General features: G+C 40.4%; 1 protein-coding gene and 1 long non-coding RNA gene across 4 annotated transcripts in view; one reads left to right on the top strand and one right to left on the bottom strand.

The window, feature by feature from the left end:
* The window catches only part of LOC146647665 (contactin-associated protein-like 4), a 127,328-nt gene that overhangs the window by 16,028 nt on the left and 95,084 nt on the right, over positions 1-16,216 (top strand). The window lies entirely within an intron of this gene.
* Positions 5,034-16,216, bottom strand: part of LOC146647666 (uncharacterized) — a 302,194-nt gene continuing 291,011 nt past the window's right edge. Inside the window, exon 5 of the long non-coding RNA XR_014908484.1 lies at positions 5,034-5,240. This is a non-coding gene — a long non-coding RNA (uncharacterized LOC146647666). The remainder of the gene's footprint in view (positions 5,241-16,216) is intronic.

A 16,216-nucleotide genomic window follows, 5' to 3' on the forward strand; every position in this document is an offset into this window, starting at 1 on the left:
AAATGTGATAGTCACACAAGAGAAAACAGTGGTTAGAGCCTGTGACATTAACAAAATTACTGCAAACATGTGCAATGAACTTGCAGTCTTGTTGCCTTTGAAATGTTTGCTTTGAAGATGGAGAAGATGTCTGCTGTTGTCTTCAAAGTAACATTGGTGCATTAAGACAGCGATCAAGCTGCTAACGCTTTGCATTTAAATAGGGTCAAGTTGGCTGTTAAATTGTGATAATAACTGTGGTAAATTGTCAGAAATCACAATTTTTTTGCTGTCAAAATACACAGATGTACAGAAGTCAGGCCATGATTGTTTGGAGGTTGCCTATTCAGTGCAATCACCATGCGACCACCAATTTTTACTGTTTGCGAAGAGTTTTCAGTCCTATTTTTACTCTAACATGACAAAGCCATAAGTGAGCAATAAGTGATTAGACGTCATTATTTAGAGTGGACAACCATTGTGTCACTATAACAGCTACATTTTGTGCCTCAGTATTTCTGCAGTATTTTATGGTTTCCTGAAAAGAATTAGAACTTTTATACGAGCAGATTTTTGGACTGACAGCGGAGTCTGTTATTTCTCTCAGTCGTCAGGGAGTTGAGAGTAGCTGCAGGAAGTTTTCAAGTCTTGATCGCTCATATTGCAGCTGTGTGATAAATTTCATTCAGACATACCAGGAAACAAAAAATTCAATTTCGGTGAAACACATTATCAACACAAAGATAAAATACTTCAAGCTGGAGTGAAAGATTAAATCTAAGGCAGGCACAGAACAAATGTGCGCAGTACTGCTCTTGAGTGATGTCATCTACAGCCCTCTGCTCTGCAATTACAATCATCATCACCTGGATGAGCATTTTTCTGAGGAGGAACTGGAGTGCTTATTTGGTGTCAAATGGGTGGTTTAACATTTTATGTGTGTGCTTCTCTGAGTTTTGGATTTTTCAGCTTGCTATAGAGTCAAAAAGCAACCGTGGTCTCTCAGTTATTTATTATTTCTGAGCAGTGGTGAACTTGAGTCTGTCTGCATTTGGATCCTCTGCTGCCCACACTTACATTGTCCTATAAAGGCTAAGTCTGAAAGCTCTGCCACACTGGTCACAACTTTGGACCAAATCTCTTCGCTAGTCAAAGAAATCAAACTATTCTCTTTTTCCCCAAGCCCTCGAAAAAGCTGAGTGAGGCAGAGGACATTTGAGAACATCAAATTATCTGCAAAGAAGTTTTTTTTGAAGAGCACTTGCTGTTCTAATGACTCCCCGGGGGGGATGGCTGTAAAGTAAAACTGAAGAGATGCTGTGACTGCAGCTCTTTCTGTGTTTTAGTTGAGGTATGAAGAGGCTGTGCACAGGCAGAGAAAACGTAGCTGTTATGCACCTTATATAAAACTCTGACATTAGCAATAAGTAGAAAATTGTTTGTCCGAGGTCATTTTTTTTTCTTTTTTGTGTTGCACTGGCCGCTGGAGTTTTGGTCACGAAGAGATAAGAGTCTTGTTCTGACTCGTGGCAAAGTGTGCACAGACAGACAGGGTGGCTGTGTAGTAAATATCAAGTTTCTCAGCTTGGAGAATGCATTCTTTGCCCTGTTTGATTTTTGATTAGATCACTTTTTTCCCCACCTGAGGATTCTTCCTCTTGCTGTTTTGTCAGGATCAGATATAAAACAAAAAAACATAGACCTATAAAACAGTAAAGTCCTCTGTGTGTGTGTGTGTGTGTGTGTGTGTGTGTGTGTGTGTGTGTGAGAAAAGCGAGCCTTTATTTGGGCTGATGAGAAGAGTGCAGAACAAAACATTAACAGTGGCAAGGAAATACTAGAAATAACTATGACGACTATGAACACGATTTTGCGCAGGAGCATTGTGATGGCCAAACCTGGGGCCACACTCTAAAGTCAGTAACTCTTCATTTCTTCATTTGAACATATTGAAAACTAAAGTGTGTTACTAAATGTATTGATTGGTTTGGATACATTTGTTCTATTTGTAAGCGTGCACAATGTATTCATACCACTTCATTACTTTGATTTTTGACTAAACTTTGTCTTTTTATTTCTTACCTGCCATCATCCTTGGGAGTTGGTGGACAAAAGATGGCAGCCAGGGTTTGAAACCATTAAATGCAAAGAGGGATAACTGGACCACACCACCACTTCCTACTGAAGGGGAGAATGCGTGTTTTCTTTCATTTAAGAACAAAGTATTTGAGTTCAGGGTTTAATGGGTTTTGATTTTCTTCTTTAGTGTTTAGTTTATTAAACTAGATTGTGCTGCATTGTTCTGTGATTTATGATTGTGTTTTGTTTAGATACCCCTCATGTGTCACAATGGTCTGATCAGCCATTATATAAACCCTTGTATGTCATTTCGTGGAGGTCAGTTATGTTTGTGTGTGCAGTCATTTGGTTTGTTAAGTTTGCAGTCTTTGCCTGAGTTCAGTTTTGTTTCTTTGACCTCTTTTATGAGCTCAACATTTATTACTTTTGTAAATATAATTTTTGTGGGTTAAATAAATGAAAACCATATTTTTCTAGTGATTCCTGGGACTCCTCCTGTTTTTCAACTTGGTCCATCACAAGCATGAAAGAAACTACAGAATACAAACATGAATTAAAAACATGGCCATGCCGTGAACAGAATCATGAAAACCTTAAAAATCTGGAGTGACGTGGAGGGTGGGAAAACGGACGACCTGACAAAGGCTGACTAAAACACAAAGACTAAATACACACAGGTGGCAATCAGGGGAAGTGGAAACACATGGGGAAACAGCTGACACAAATTAACATCATGACCCAACAGGGAAAAGTAACATTAACACTTCCCTGCAAAAGGACACTTATTCAAATGATCATCTTGTTATCAAGAAGCTGGGACATTTACTACCCAGTTGATCTTTTGAATCAGGTGCATTTGAGCAGGGATCAGGATCTTCAGGACAACCTCTGTGTTTGGGGGTGGCTGTTGTGTAGGAGGTAGAGCAGGTCACCTACTAATTGTAATTGTGGTAGTTCAAGTCCTGGCTGCTCCAGTCTGTATGCCACTTATCCTAGGGGCAAGATACTAATTGCACTGGAGTGTGAATGTTAAATAGAAAGCACTAGCATGTGCAAATAACTAGGAAATGTGTATGCTAGAAAATAGATAAGAAAATGAGTATGATTTAGAAAATAGAAAAAAGTAATTGTATGAATTGGAGAATGACGCATGTTGTATAAAGTGCTTTGAGTGCTTCAGTAGAGTAGAAAAGTGCTGTGTGTGTGTGTGTGTGTGTGTGTGAGAATGTGCACTCTTGTACAGTTAGGGTCATCCCCTCAGTGAGGACAGTGAACTTTATGTGAGTGACAGTAGGTAAGAGTGGAACCCAGAAACAGGTTCGAGGAACATAATGATGATGCATGTGTATCATTGACACACAAACACAGTTATAAAGTTATTGGATTAAGTGCTTATAAGAAAAATAACTTGATGTTTGCTTAATTTTATTCAATTCAATTTAGTTTTTATTTATATAGCACCAAATCCCAATATCAGTGCTTTTAAGACACTGTACCGGTGTTGGTGCTAAACATAAATACAGTGGTCCCTTACTATAATGCAGTTCACCTTTCGCGGTCTCGCTGCTTTGCTGATTTTTTTTTGTGTTTGTGTGCGCAATTATGTATGCTTTTTTATTTTTAATTTTTTTACAGTGCATTTTGTTCTGCGTCCTGATCGGCTGCAGACCACTGTCAGTCAATCTCGTGCCGTGTCTCCTGTATAGTACAGAATGCGTTCAGCTTGTGAAATTTACATAACTCTTCGATCGCTAGCAGTGTGACTGTATGTTTGTAAGTTTTCTCCCCAACAAACACAACACTGTCGACGAAACGTTTTGCACCCTCAAAGACACCTGCGGTAGCACCCAAAGGGCAAAGGAAGATGCTAACCATCACACAAAAAGTTGGACTTCTGGACATGCTAAAGGAAGTTAGAAGTTACCGTATTTTTCGGACCATAAGGCACACCGGATTATAAGATGCATTAGGCGAAACAAAACAGTCAGATAGAGTCAAACGTTACTGAACTCCTTCTTCTTGCTTTCTGTACTTCAGTACCATTGATTCATTAATGTTAAATTGTCTTGCATCTCCTCTATTCCCATATTATGGACCTGAAAACAGGGTTTGATCTTTGGTTTCATTCTATAAATCTGGGTACTTCGCGGATTTCACCTATTGTGGGTTATTTTTAAAACCCACAATAAACCGCGATAAACGAGGGACCACTGTATATACAGAAAACTGTGACATTTTGGTACCCTCATAGCATTAAAAAAATCATGCCATAGAGGGGCTTTATTGTAAAGTGGAAGCATTTAGGAACCATAGCAACTCGGCCTTGAAGTGGCATACCACCTAATAACAAAATCTGTATGCAGGAAGTTTTGTGGCATTGACTCCATGGCTGAGGAGCTTCGGTACATGGCCAAGTACTTTCCAACATATACAGTAATCAACTGCCTCTACAGTGAGTTTCCTGCTGAAGTGCTGATGGACGACTTCACTGTCTTGGATTGTAGCTGAGGACTGTAATCCCCATTCTGGTCCTTGTCAAAGGAGCTTGCAAAGAAAAGCGTCTGGACTTCTTTAAGTTGCTTGAAGACGTTTCACCTCTCATCCAAGAAGCTTCTTCAGTTCTAAGGTCAAATGGTGGAGAGTCCCAGATATAAACCTAGTGGGAGTGACCCCCCACAGAGGGACAAAAGGACCCCCTGATGATCCTCTAATCGCCTGAGCCAAGGTGTGAAATTGGGTGTGGGACCCAATCAGCCAGAGTTTCGGGTGTGTTCATTGTGAAACCTGGCCCCACCTTGTCATGCGAATTCCGGAGGTCAGATGGCCCAGGATGTGAGTGGGCGTTAAGGCGTCTGGGAAGGGATCTCAAAACTGGATTATAGATGGCAGAGAGTTGACAACCTGTCATCAGGTTGTCGACACCAACTCTCTGCCACATCCTGGGCCATCTGACCTCAGGAATTCCCACACCCAATTTCACACCTTGGCTCAGGCGATTAGAGGATCATCAGGGGGTCCTTTTGTCCCTCTGTGGGGGGTCACTCCCACTAGGTTTATATCTGGGACTCTCCACCATTTGACCTTAGAACTGAAGAAGCTTCTCGGATGAGAGGTGAAACGTCATCAAGCAACTTAAAGAAGTCCAGACGCTTTTCTTTGCAAGCTCCTTTGACTACGATGACCTGGATGACTGAGAACCTTCACAGCCATTCTGGTCCTTATTTTGTTAAACTGCCCGTCCTATCGAAGTCCAATGCAGGAAAAGGAATGTCATCCAAGCTGCAGTCCAAGACGATGTTAGTGTGTCCAACCACAGAAGAGACCACCGAATGACCTAGAGGACAGCCACAACAACAACCTAGTAGGCCTGCAGGGAGGGAAACTTGAGATGCTGAACTTTCAAAATTTGAGAGAGAAGTTTAAACTGGCAAATCGATTTTTTCTCCTCTTAGATATGTGGAACACTGGTGATGCAATTTGTGGAAAACTGTCAGTACTTGTTGACCAGTTTAGAGAGTTAAGTTGAGTGATACAGCAGAAATACTTTTTACAATATTAAGTGAAACTACACCCTTTGCGGTAAGGGTTAAAAGGGAAATTATATCTATTGTATAAAAGTGAATCCTAAAGGTCTTTTTCCTCAGTTCCTAGTACAGTCCAGGAGTTTGCATCCTGTCTGTCATCAGGTTGTTTTAATCTTGAGTACAGTTGGTGGATTAACTGTTTCTTATGTGGTTAGAGTTTTAGCATAATGGACAACACTATAGATCAGTGGCCTGTGCTGAGTATGTTCTTTAAGCATCATTAACTCTAATGAGAAAATTGCTTTTTCATTTTTCCTTTTAAACCCAGAGTGTGTCATTCAGTTTGTCTCACTTTTAAAATAAGATGCCTCGGTGATACAAATATCTGGGATCCTTTTGACTGAATGCTAGAGACAAATTAAATTTTTCTTTCTCTGAAGATGTGTTGATGTTTTCAATTAAGAGTCAAATATATTCAAATCATTTACTTACTGCAGCTGACGGATTAGTAGATTTTTTATTATACACATTTCCCCCCGGAGCCATCAGTACGAGTGATTTTGCCTGCAGCATTCCCTCTAAATCTGCATAATTCTGGCATTATGATTCACAGTGAGTGAATGCTTTGGGTTTCAGCTGCGGTTGATCTGAACCCTCGAGAAAATCCTGTTTCTCAGCAGTGTCTTTCAACTCTTCTGTGCAGTAGTTCAAGTACGATAAACCCTGCTATTTAAAGATGAATAGATTTTAAATGTTGCTTTGTCATTGTGGCCGCTTCATTTGGTTGAATCCTGTATCCCACAATGACTCTCATGTCATTATTCATTGTGGCATGTCTCAAAAAGGAGGACGATTGTTCTCTTCTTTGAAAGGCAGTGATATGTTATAATGCAGACTGCCTGTGCATTAGGATGGAGTTTGTGTGGGCTGTATTATGATGTTGACACGTCTGTTGACACCAAACGAGAAGGCCATTACGGGGCTGATTATACTTATGATTTAAGCTGATCAGACCAGGAAAAAGATCTAAAATTAGCATAGCGTGTTTATTGGTTAATGAGAAGCTTAGCAGTTTTAGCCTGAATGCACCCCTTGCATGCATATGAATAAATACATTCAAAGACAAATTATCACCTTATGCCACTTTCAGTATCTGGAGTGTTCACCGTGATGTTACCTGGTACTTTTAAGGAAGTCCGAAGGGTGGAATTTCAACTGTATCCAAAACAAGAAAAATATTCAATATGTAAAGTTTCAATAAGGCTTCCATATGCTGTTTCAGATAGTACAGAGGGATGGCTGAAGTGGTTGTTTATATGGAGGGCTTGTTGACTGGTGTACATGTTGTTATGCAAAGGAATGGTATGTCATCTGGGAATATGATTTGACTGAAATCAGCTACCAGCTTTATCCAGAACTGGCCAACACAGCCTGCAAAACACCTGTAAAACTCACTCTAGAGTTGTTCGCAGGTATATTTTGTTGCTCTTGGACAGAGCTAGCCTAGCCATTTCCTTGAAGTTTTCATGCTAAGCTAAGCTAGTGCATCCTTATACTGGGTAACCTCTACTGTACGAAAGCACGTTTGACCCCCAAGGCTACCTTTTTTGACTGCTGCGATCTGGCATTTTGTTGTGAAGCACTTTGTGATCTTTGTCTTGAAAAGTGCTACATAAATAAAATGTTACTATATTTACTATGTACCGTAACTGTAGTGTGATGGGTTAGGGATGGGAATTGATAAGAAATAAGTGATTCCGATTCCATTATCGATACTGTCATATCGCTTATCGTTTCGATTCCTTAGTGATTCCCATTGGCTCCACTTTCAGAGTCACCACCATCTCTAAGCAGCGTATCAAAGACATTACATTCATGGAAATTAATTACATGCTGCATGGTTGAATGTTTGGAGGTATTTAACGTCTTTGTTGTGATCAGTGCTGGGGTTATAATGTAAAAAAGTTTTCACTTTTCTTAGTAGTAACGCAGTACATTACTTAATTACACCCAGAATAAAGACATTCATCCTGGGATCAGCATTCACTCAGGCTTAACATTACTCTGTGTTTTATGGCTGGCTTGCGAAGAGCCGAAGTTGTGTTAACAGTATGATTCAGTTGTTTTTGTCCTGGAGCAATCTCCATTTTACCATCCCGCCCTCATCCTTTTGTGCAATAAAAATAAAAGAAATGCCCATATCCATGCTGTAAACTGCGCCACTATTTCCCTACTCTGACACATGAACTGAAATCAGCTGATCATAGCGAGAGTGCAAGAACCGATAATCAGGATCGATAGGCAGGCAGACTAACGATTCCAAGGAATTGGACTACTCGATTCTCGATTCCCATCCCGAATGATTGGTAATGGTGCCTAAGCATGACTCTCCATCACTGTTTCAGTTAATAAATTAATACAGTGCATCACCATTTTCAAAAATTACCACAGTTAAGCAACAAAATACATATTATAAACTCATTCAGCTCTGCAAATAAGAGCACTTTTAAAAGGTGAACAATAGAGAGAGGAAGCACGAGTGAGGAGCTGAAACTCCGAGACAAACTGAAGCACACTTTGGCCCAAATCATTAAGCACAGTGTGAGAGTTGACCAGACGAGGAGTGGGGAGGGGGTCATTCATGCTCAGGAGTAGTACAAGGCAACAGAAGCCATTGTGAGTACACCACTAATCCGCTGCCAGCCTCATATACAGTACAGAGATGGTATTGATCTTCTCTTAGCCAAAAGCAATCTTGTTTACAAGAACTGCCTCTAGATTATGCAATGCTATACGAAATGTTTTTGGCCTAATAGGTTTTATTTTCGGTCATATGATACAAATACCAACTTCCTGTCATCGTTAAAATTTGTTGTCATTTATTTTTAACATTTACGTCTGTAATTCAGACTGTGGACATCATGGGACGAACATTTTAAGTAGCTGGACAAAAATGAGAACCATACCATGAAAGAGAGCTTTGTGTTGAGAATGAGTGTGTTCAGCATTTCTACTGATTCTGCTTCATTCTTGCTGCAGAGAATAGAGTCCATTTCCATCTTATCAGTATTTTGTGTTATTTCTTTGTCTTTCCTGCTCAAATTGCAGAATAAGTAAAAAAAGACTGTGTCTGGTTCCCTTGTGGTGCAGGGCAGGTTATCAAAGTCTGCTTTCCCATCCACTGTGCTGTACTGTCATTTTTTTTTTTTTTTTACTATAATCTGCATAAAAAATTCTGGTTCCTGGTGTGTCTGCCAGCATAAATATAATACTGTAATTTGTAGAAGGCTATGGTAGAATGCAGTACCCCAAATTATGTAAAACTGCATTGAATTACTTATTTTGGGCATTTGTAGCTACAGTGCGGTTGTTCTGTAGATGGCACGGTAGGTGCCATATGCTGCTCTAAAGCCTGATCAGCTTCTCTCATCTTGTGCTATTAATTATGTGTCAAAGCAATGCTAATTAAACCAGGAGAGGAGCGCTCCTGCCATGTCCTTACCTTCAGGGTATTAGTTAGCACACTACACTGCTCTGCATTTCAATTAATCAATTAACAAGTCGGGCCACAGGCAGCTTTAAAACAGATATTGGCTGCTGTTGAATAATTCAACAGTTTTAATCAGCTTGTTCTGTCTATCAAGGCCGGAATATAAATCTTACATAATGTGTAAATGAAAAAAAAAAAAAGAACTGTTAGTGTATTTTTTGTTTACTGTTCATCTTTAGGGCATATGTAAGCTGTCACTGATTTTTTTTAATGAGATCATTATTTTGTTTTTCTCCATTTTCCAGTCAACTTGCTACAGTAGCCATGTCTGCCTTTCATTTAAGTGAACATTCTCTCTTTATTTTAAGAATATGGAATCAATTGAAACAAAAAAAAAAAAGAGATGCTCCTATTTAACATGATTAAATTTGCATTTGGAATTTTTTTAAATTGTTTTTTTTTCTTTTTACAAGCAAACATAGAAGAAAACATTTTGAAGACTTATTTACCCCCAGAAAACATGCACAATTCAGTTTGTTTCGGTAAACTGACATCAGTGGATTTAGTAAAAAGATTGGACATTCATGAGATTCAAAGAAACTGAGGAGCTGTAGAGTCAACAATATAGAGAAGTATCATTTGCCTGCTTCAAATGTCATTCTATTAGCTCATTAAAAGGTCCTTATTTATCATGTTGGGAGGTCACTCAGCAAGGCAAACAAATGAGGGAAATGGTGCAAAAAAGCAATGCAATACACAACAAGAACTAGACTAGGAAGTAGGAATACAAGCGAGAGAAGAAACTGAGGCAGAGATAAGAAATTGAGCAACCTTAGCTAGGAAGATGAAATGGGAAATGCAACTTTGAACAGCTGGAACACTTAACTGTGGAAAGTATCAAGACAGCCTGGCGAGTGACAGGGAAACAATAAAGTGTACACTGAGGAGACTGAGAACCGTGTGAAGAGACCTGAATTTATACATTTAAATCGGAAACCTTTTGAATCTAAACATAACATAATTCTAAACTATCAAACGGACATTTGAGTTTTTACTTCATTTTAATTTGGATTCACTTTCATTTTACTTGGATTTTTGAGCTGTGGTTTTTATTTGTTAACATTAACAATAGGTGGACTAGAGAGACAACAATGAGGAATGTTTGTTGAGTCTCTCAGCACAGTCTCAAGAGCATGGAGGAGATTCCAAGTGGCAGGTGGTTACACTCGAAGGGCTGGACAGGGTTGCAGAAGATCCTTAACCCATCAAAAGGACCAGTGTCTGGTCCTTTGTGCAAAGACAGACAGGATGACCAATGTTGAAGTCCTACAAAATGATCTCCAGCAGGCCACTGGTGTGAATATCTCTGACCACGCAATCAGAATCAGACTTTATGAGGGTGGTCTCAGGGCCCGATGTCTACTGGGTCCTGTGCTCACTGCCCGGCACCTTGGAACCTGAGTGACATTTGCCATAGAATACCAGAAGTGGCAGGTCCACCACTTTTTCACAGATGAGAGCAGGTTCACCCTGAGCCCACGGGACAGATAGGAAAAGTTCTAGAGATGCCATGGAGAATGTTTTGGTGCCTGGAACATCAAGCAACTGTTTTGGTGGTGAGGTCAGTCATGCTATTTGGAGGCATATCCATGGAGGAACATATAGACATCTACAGATTAGACAATGGCACCCTGACGGCCCTTACGTATCACAATGAAGTCCTTGGACCCATTGTCAGATTCTATGCTGGTGCAGTGGGGCCTGGGTTCCTCCTGGTACAGCACAGTGCCCAGCCTCATGTGGCAAGAGTATGCAGGCAGATCCTGGAGGATTAAGGAAGTGATACTACAGACTGATCCTGACACCTCATGTTTTTCAAAACTTCCAGATTGCACCTCAAACTGTCCAGGAGCTCAGTGATGCTCTGGTCCAGATCTGTGAAGAAATGTATAACCCCAACAAAACAATGTCCTACAGCTGTTTTGGTGAGAAAAAAAAAATCATAAAAGCTCATGTGCAGCCTAACTCACAAGTGCACAGACATGAAATAAATTCAGTGATGATTCCAAATACTCTGTTATTTGGAAGACATGCATATATATACATTTTATTTCAGTGATGCAAAAAGCTGTAAAGCTAGCTGTAAAAATAACTGGTTAAGAAACAACTTTGTGGACCCACAGGGTGAACTGGGAACTAGACAGGCAAATAGTTGAGCGAGGCTTTGTTAAAGATTGAGGAAGAAGAGCTGGAGAGGCTGGAGAAAAGGCTGGCAGGCTATGGCAGACTGGGTGAACTGAACAGAGGGAGGGATGGCATGGAGCTGGTGAGGCTGGCAGGGAAAACAGGAGAGCAACAACAAGAGACAGAAGGGAAGGGGTAAAATAGCAGAAACAATAGCAATTAGTCAAAGGTGGTGCCAGTAGTATAGTCAATGAATTTGTCAAGCCATAATCAGAGGTAGTGATTTCACAAGAAAGCAAATTTGGGGCTGATTTCTGTTACATTGTAGTAAATGGTTTGTCTTTGGGATGTTAACTGTTTATTGGGCAATGAAAGCAAATGCATGGATGTGTTCTGCTGTGTAGAATAGTGCAGCTAAACTGGAACTCTGGCCCTTCTAGTAGTGTTTTTGCTCTTTTCTCAGGTCAGTTCTGTGATTTTATTGTCTCTTCTTGTTTTATTAGTTTCCCATAAAGTAGTGTTGAGTCAAAAGGAAAAAGGTAAACTTGAATACGCATAATTTTTTATTTCACCGCTACACCCAGGTTCAGCCTCTTTGGGTCAAGCTCGAGGCAGAAGTAGTGCAGATTAGTAAAATAAACATTGACGTTTTCTGCTTGAGGATGATTGTTAGTGCTCTGGAGCAAAAAAACCCATCGCTGGAGCCTCATTATCCTGCTTACTGCTACGTGCTTTGAACGGCTAAATAAGTTGGCTCCGCTCATACTGACAGGCACTGAACTTTGGGTTTGTGGGGCTTATAGAGCTCTGAAGTGCAGCACCTTCTGTTTGCTGAGGTGATGGATGGAGCTCATCGGTATTCAAGGTCCTCAGCTTTGTCACGCACTCTGTGGGCACTTTCTATTCAGTAAAACAGTAAAGAAGTGGACAATGCAGGTGAATGAGCCGTGATCTCCCTCCTTGTCTCTTCAGTGCCAAGTATTAGTGTGCCTGTCAGTCAGTGGTGATTAATTGTACTTGGCAACGCCGAGGCCTTGGCACTCCAGAGAAATTTTTTAATCTTTTGAGACTTTTTACTGCTGTCAGATTCACAGTTTATTCACCCTGAATAATAAAACTGACACTGTGGATGAATGGACAGGCGAAGTTTAACTCTCATACTCCTAAATCTAACTCAGGTACCAGAAATGATTAAACTTTTGGATGATGGAAGGATATTTTATTGAGATGAAACGTATTGTCCCATCACTCAAGTGTCAACATAATAGTTTTTTTTGTCAGTGGAGTTCTGCATTACAGTGGGAGCTTTCCTTCTTTTATTATTGTCACCTCAGGCAAAAAGAGCTGCTTTTCTCATCTGTGTTAGATAAGTGAATTGTGTTATTTTCCACCTTGATATTTTCTCCTATAATTCCTATACATTTTTATAGGCTAAAAAGGCAAATATCTGCAACCTGGATCACTCTCTTTTCAACATCCTATTCTACTCTCGGTGGCGTATTCTTATCTTGAAGCAAAACAGGTCTCGTTTCCCTGGTGTCGTTCGCCATAATAGGCCATCTAATGTCATAAAAATGTGTTCAGCTATTTGCTGTTGAGTGTTTTATGGCTCACACACCTTTAACTCCACACTCCTGGAAGTCTAAAATGTAAATGTCAGGGGAGATGTGTTATTATGCGAGTCTACCCTCAATTAAATGTTGAGGCTAACACCAAGACAGGAGGTGTGCTTGTTTTCAGGAAGGTGCAGCAGTTTAATATTCAGAAAGGCTCTCTGTCCAACACAGCCAGGGTCAGTGTTGAGGTTCGTTGGCTGCAGAGGCCAGCAGGTATTCAACATTTAGCTTCATTTTCTTCTGAGCTGTCTTTGTTTGTGCTCTACTGGTCACACTGTCAAGGATGTCGGCTCTTAAATGCCACAGCGCCGCTGAAGAAAACTGGCCAAGTGTTTTTAAACTCCCTCTTGTGAGTCTCCCTCTTGAGTGTTACTTCAGCGAGGCTGTGCTCTCACCACACATGATCTCCTCAGGGATCGCAGCACTCCGCGTTGTAGAGCCGTCCCTCTTATCTCACCTCTTCAGACTACTGTAATTCACCTGCTTTTCATACTGAGAGCTCTCCCAACACCCACAAGTGTGTGCCAGTGCCAGATCTGGATGAGTGAGACAAAAAGGGAAAACTTCAGAGGACAAAAGAGACATCTTCTAATGATTGTTGAATAGCTGGGTGGTATAAATATGTATGAATGTTCAATCAAATCAGATACTGTCCACAGAATTATGAAAATAACTGTGTGTAAAACAGGAAATTGCAAACTCTGAGGTCAGTACTTTGCAATTCATGTCTTATGAGCTCAAGGCTGCATGTTAAACCCAGTTGTTATTCTTTTTTTTTTATATTAAATCTTTGATCTGTATGTTGACAAAGAGAGGTGATGTGCTTATTCTGGTCATCTCAGGTGATATCCATCTGTGAGCTCAGCAGCCCAACAAGCTGCTCAGACCTTCTGTTTATGAGTGGCAGCCATTAAGGGAAAAGGTGGCTTTTAAAACGAGGTGATCTTTGTCAAACAGTGGATGAACCCAAGACTAACATAAAAAAAAACATTTTACAAAGCTGGCCTAATATAGTTCAAAGATAAAAATATAGAATTCGAAATGAGCAGAATATAGTTTTTTCACAGCACTGTAATTATTATTATACTCGTTACCATGACTGACTGAGAAAGCAGCAGAAAACATTCAGAAAATGTCAGTCCAACTAGCTTCAGGCATACTTAGACTCGTTTCTACAATGAAAGCAGATCCCTGCTAATTTGGCAAAAGAGCTTGTTTGTGAAGTTTTTCTCAAACCAAAATTTCACTGAGAAAAACAGTTCACTCAGACACCAGCTACAGGAGCAGTCAGGGTCAAATGACACATTAATTTTAAAAGCTACCCCCAGATAATTGAGTGTTGTTAAAAGTACTATCAGCCATATTATGTTTCAAGCACCGAAGTCCTATATTTTGTTATTAATTTGGTCCACTTATTGTAATGACCTCTTACTTTCAAAACAGCCATTCAATAAGTTAAGACATGTGCCTTTTTAAAATTTTTCTACAATATGTCATTTACTAAATCTACCTGCCAGTGTTCATTTTGACAGCAAATATTGATTTAGTTTGAGTCATAGGCTTTTATTCTAGTTTTAGTCAACTAAATCCCACGATTGTAGAAGACTAAATCTAAAGTTGATTCAGTTGACTAATATATGAAGTGTAGAAGTTTAGAAGTTTTTTTTAATAACGTTTTTATCCGTTCAACACGGTTTACAAGGTATCTTATTTTCATCTTGATGCATGCTCAATCATCCAGGTACAGTGGGGCAAAAAAGTATTTAGTCAGCCACCGATTGTGCAAGTTCCCCCACCTAAAATGATGACAGAGGTCAGTAATTTGCACCAGAGGTACACTTCAACTGTGAGAGACAGAATGTGAAAAAAAAAAAAAATCCATGAATCCACATGGTAGGATTTGTAAAGAATTTATTCGTAAATCAGGGTGGAAAATAAGTATTTGGTCAATAACAAAAATACAACTCAATACTTTGTAACATAACCTTTGTTGGCAATAACAGAGGTCAAACGTTTATTATAGGTCTTTACCAGGTTTGCACACACAGTAGCTGGTATTTTGGCACATTCCTCCATGCAGATCTTCTCGAGAGCAGTGATGTTTTGGGGCTGTCGCCGAGCAACACGGACTTTCAACTCCCGCCACAGATTTTCTATGGGGTTGAGGTCTGGAGACTGGCTAGGCCACTCCAGGACTTTCAAATGCTTCTTACGGAGCCACTCCTTTGTTGCCCGGGCGGTGTGTTTTGGATCATTGTCATGTTGGAAGACCCAGCCTCGTTTCATCTTCAAAGTTCTCACTGATGGAAGGAGGTTTTGGCTCAACATCTCACGATACATGGCCCCATTCATTCTGTCCTTAACACGGATCAGTCGTCCTGTCCCCTTGGCAGAAAAACAGCCCCATAGCATGATGTTTCCACCCCCATGCTTCACAGTAGGTATGGTGTTCTTGGGATGCAACTTAGTATTCTTCTTCCTCCAAACACGACGAGTTGAGTTTATACCAAAAAGTTCTACTTTGGTTTCATCTGACCACATGACATTCTCCCAATCCTTTGCTGTATCATCCATGTGCTCTCTGGCAAACTTCAGACAGGCCTGGACATGCACTGGCTTCAGCAGCGGAACACGTCTGGCACTGCGGGATTTGATTCCCTGCCGTTGTAGTGTGTTACTGATGGTGACCTTTGTTACTTTGGTCCCAGCTCTCTGCAGGTCATTCACCAGGTCCCCCCGTGTGGTTCTGGGATCTTTGCTCACCGTTCTCATGATCATTTTGACCCCACGGGATGAGATCTTGCGTGGAGCCCCAGATCGAGGGAGATTATCAGTGGTCTTGTATGTCTTCCATTTTCTGATGATTGCTCCCACAGTTGATTTTTTCACACCAAGCTGCTTGCCTATTGTAGATTCACTCTTCTCAGTCTGGTGCAGGTCTACAATACTTTTCCTGGTGTCCTTTGAAAGCTCTTTGGTCTTGGCCATGGCGGAGTTTGGAGTCTGACTGTTTGAGGCTGTGGACAGGTGTCTTTTATACAGATGATGAGTTCAAACAGGTCCCATTCATACAGGTAACGAGTGGGGGACAGAAAAGCTTCTTACAGAAGACGTTACAGGTCTGTGAGAGCCAGAGATTTTCCATGTTTGAAGTGACCAAATACTTATTTCCCACCCTAATTTACGAATAAATTCTTTACAAATCCTACCATGTGGATTCATGGATTTTTTTTTCACATTCTGTCTCTCACAGTTGAAGTGTACCTCTGGTGCAAATTACTGACCTCTGTCATCATTTTAAGTGGGGGAACTTGCACAATCTGTGGCTGACTAAATACTTTTTT

The sequence above is a fragment of the Rhamphochromis longiceps genome, linkage group LG18 (genome assembly GCF_057381845.1).
Source record: "Rhamphochromis longiceps isolate RC_006_pf linkage group LG18, R_longiceps_female_GT1.1, whole genome shotgun sequence".
NCBI lineage: Eukaryota > Metazoa > Chordata > Actinopteri > Cichliformes > Cichlidae > Rhamphochromis > Rhamphochromis longiceps.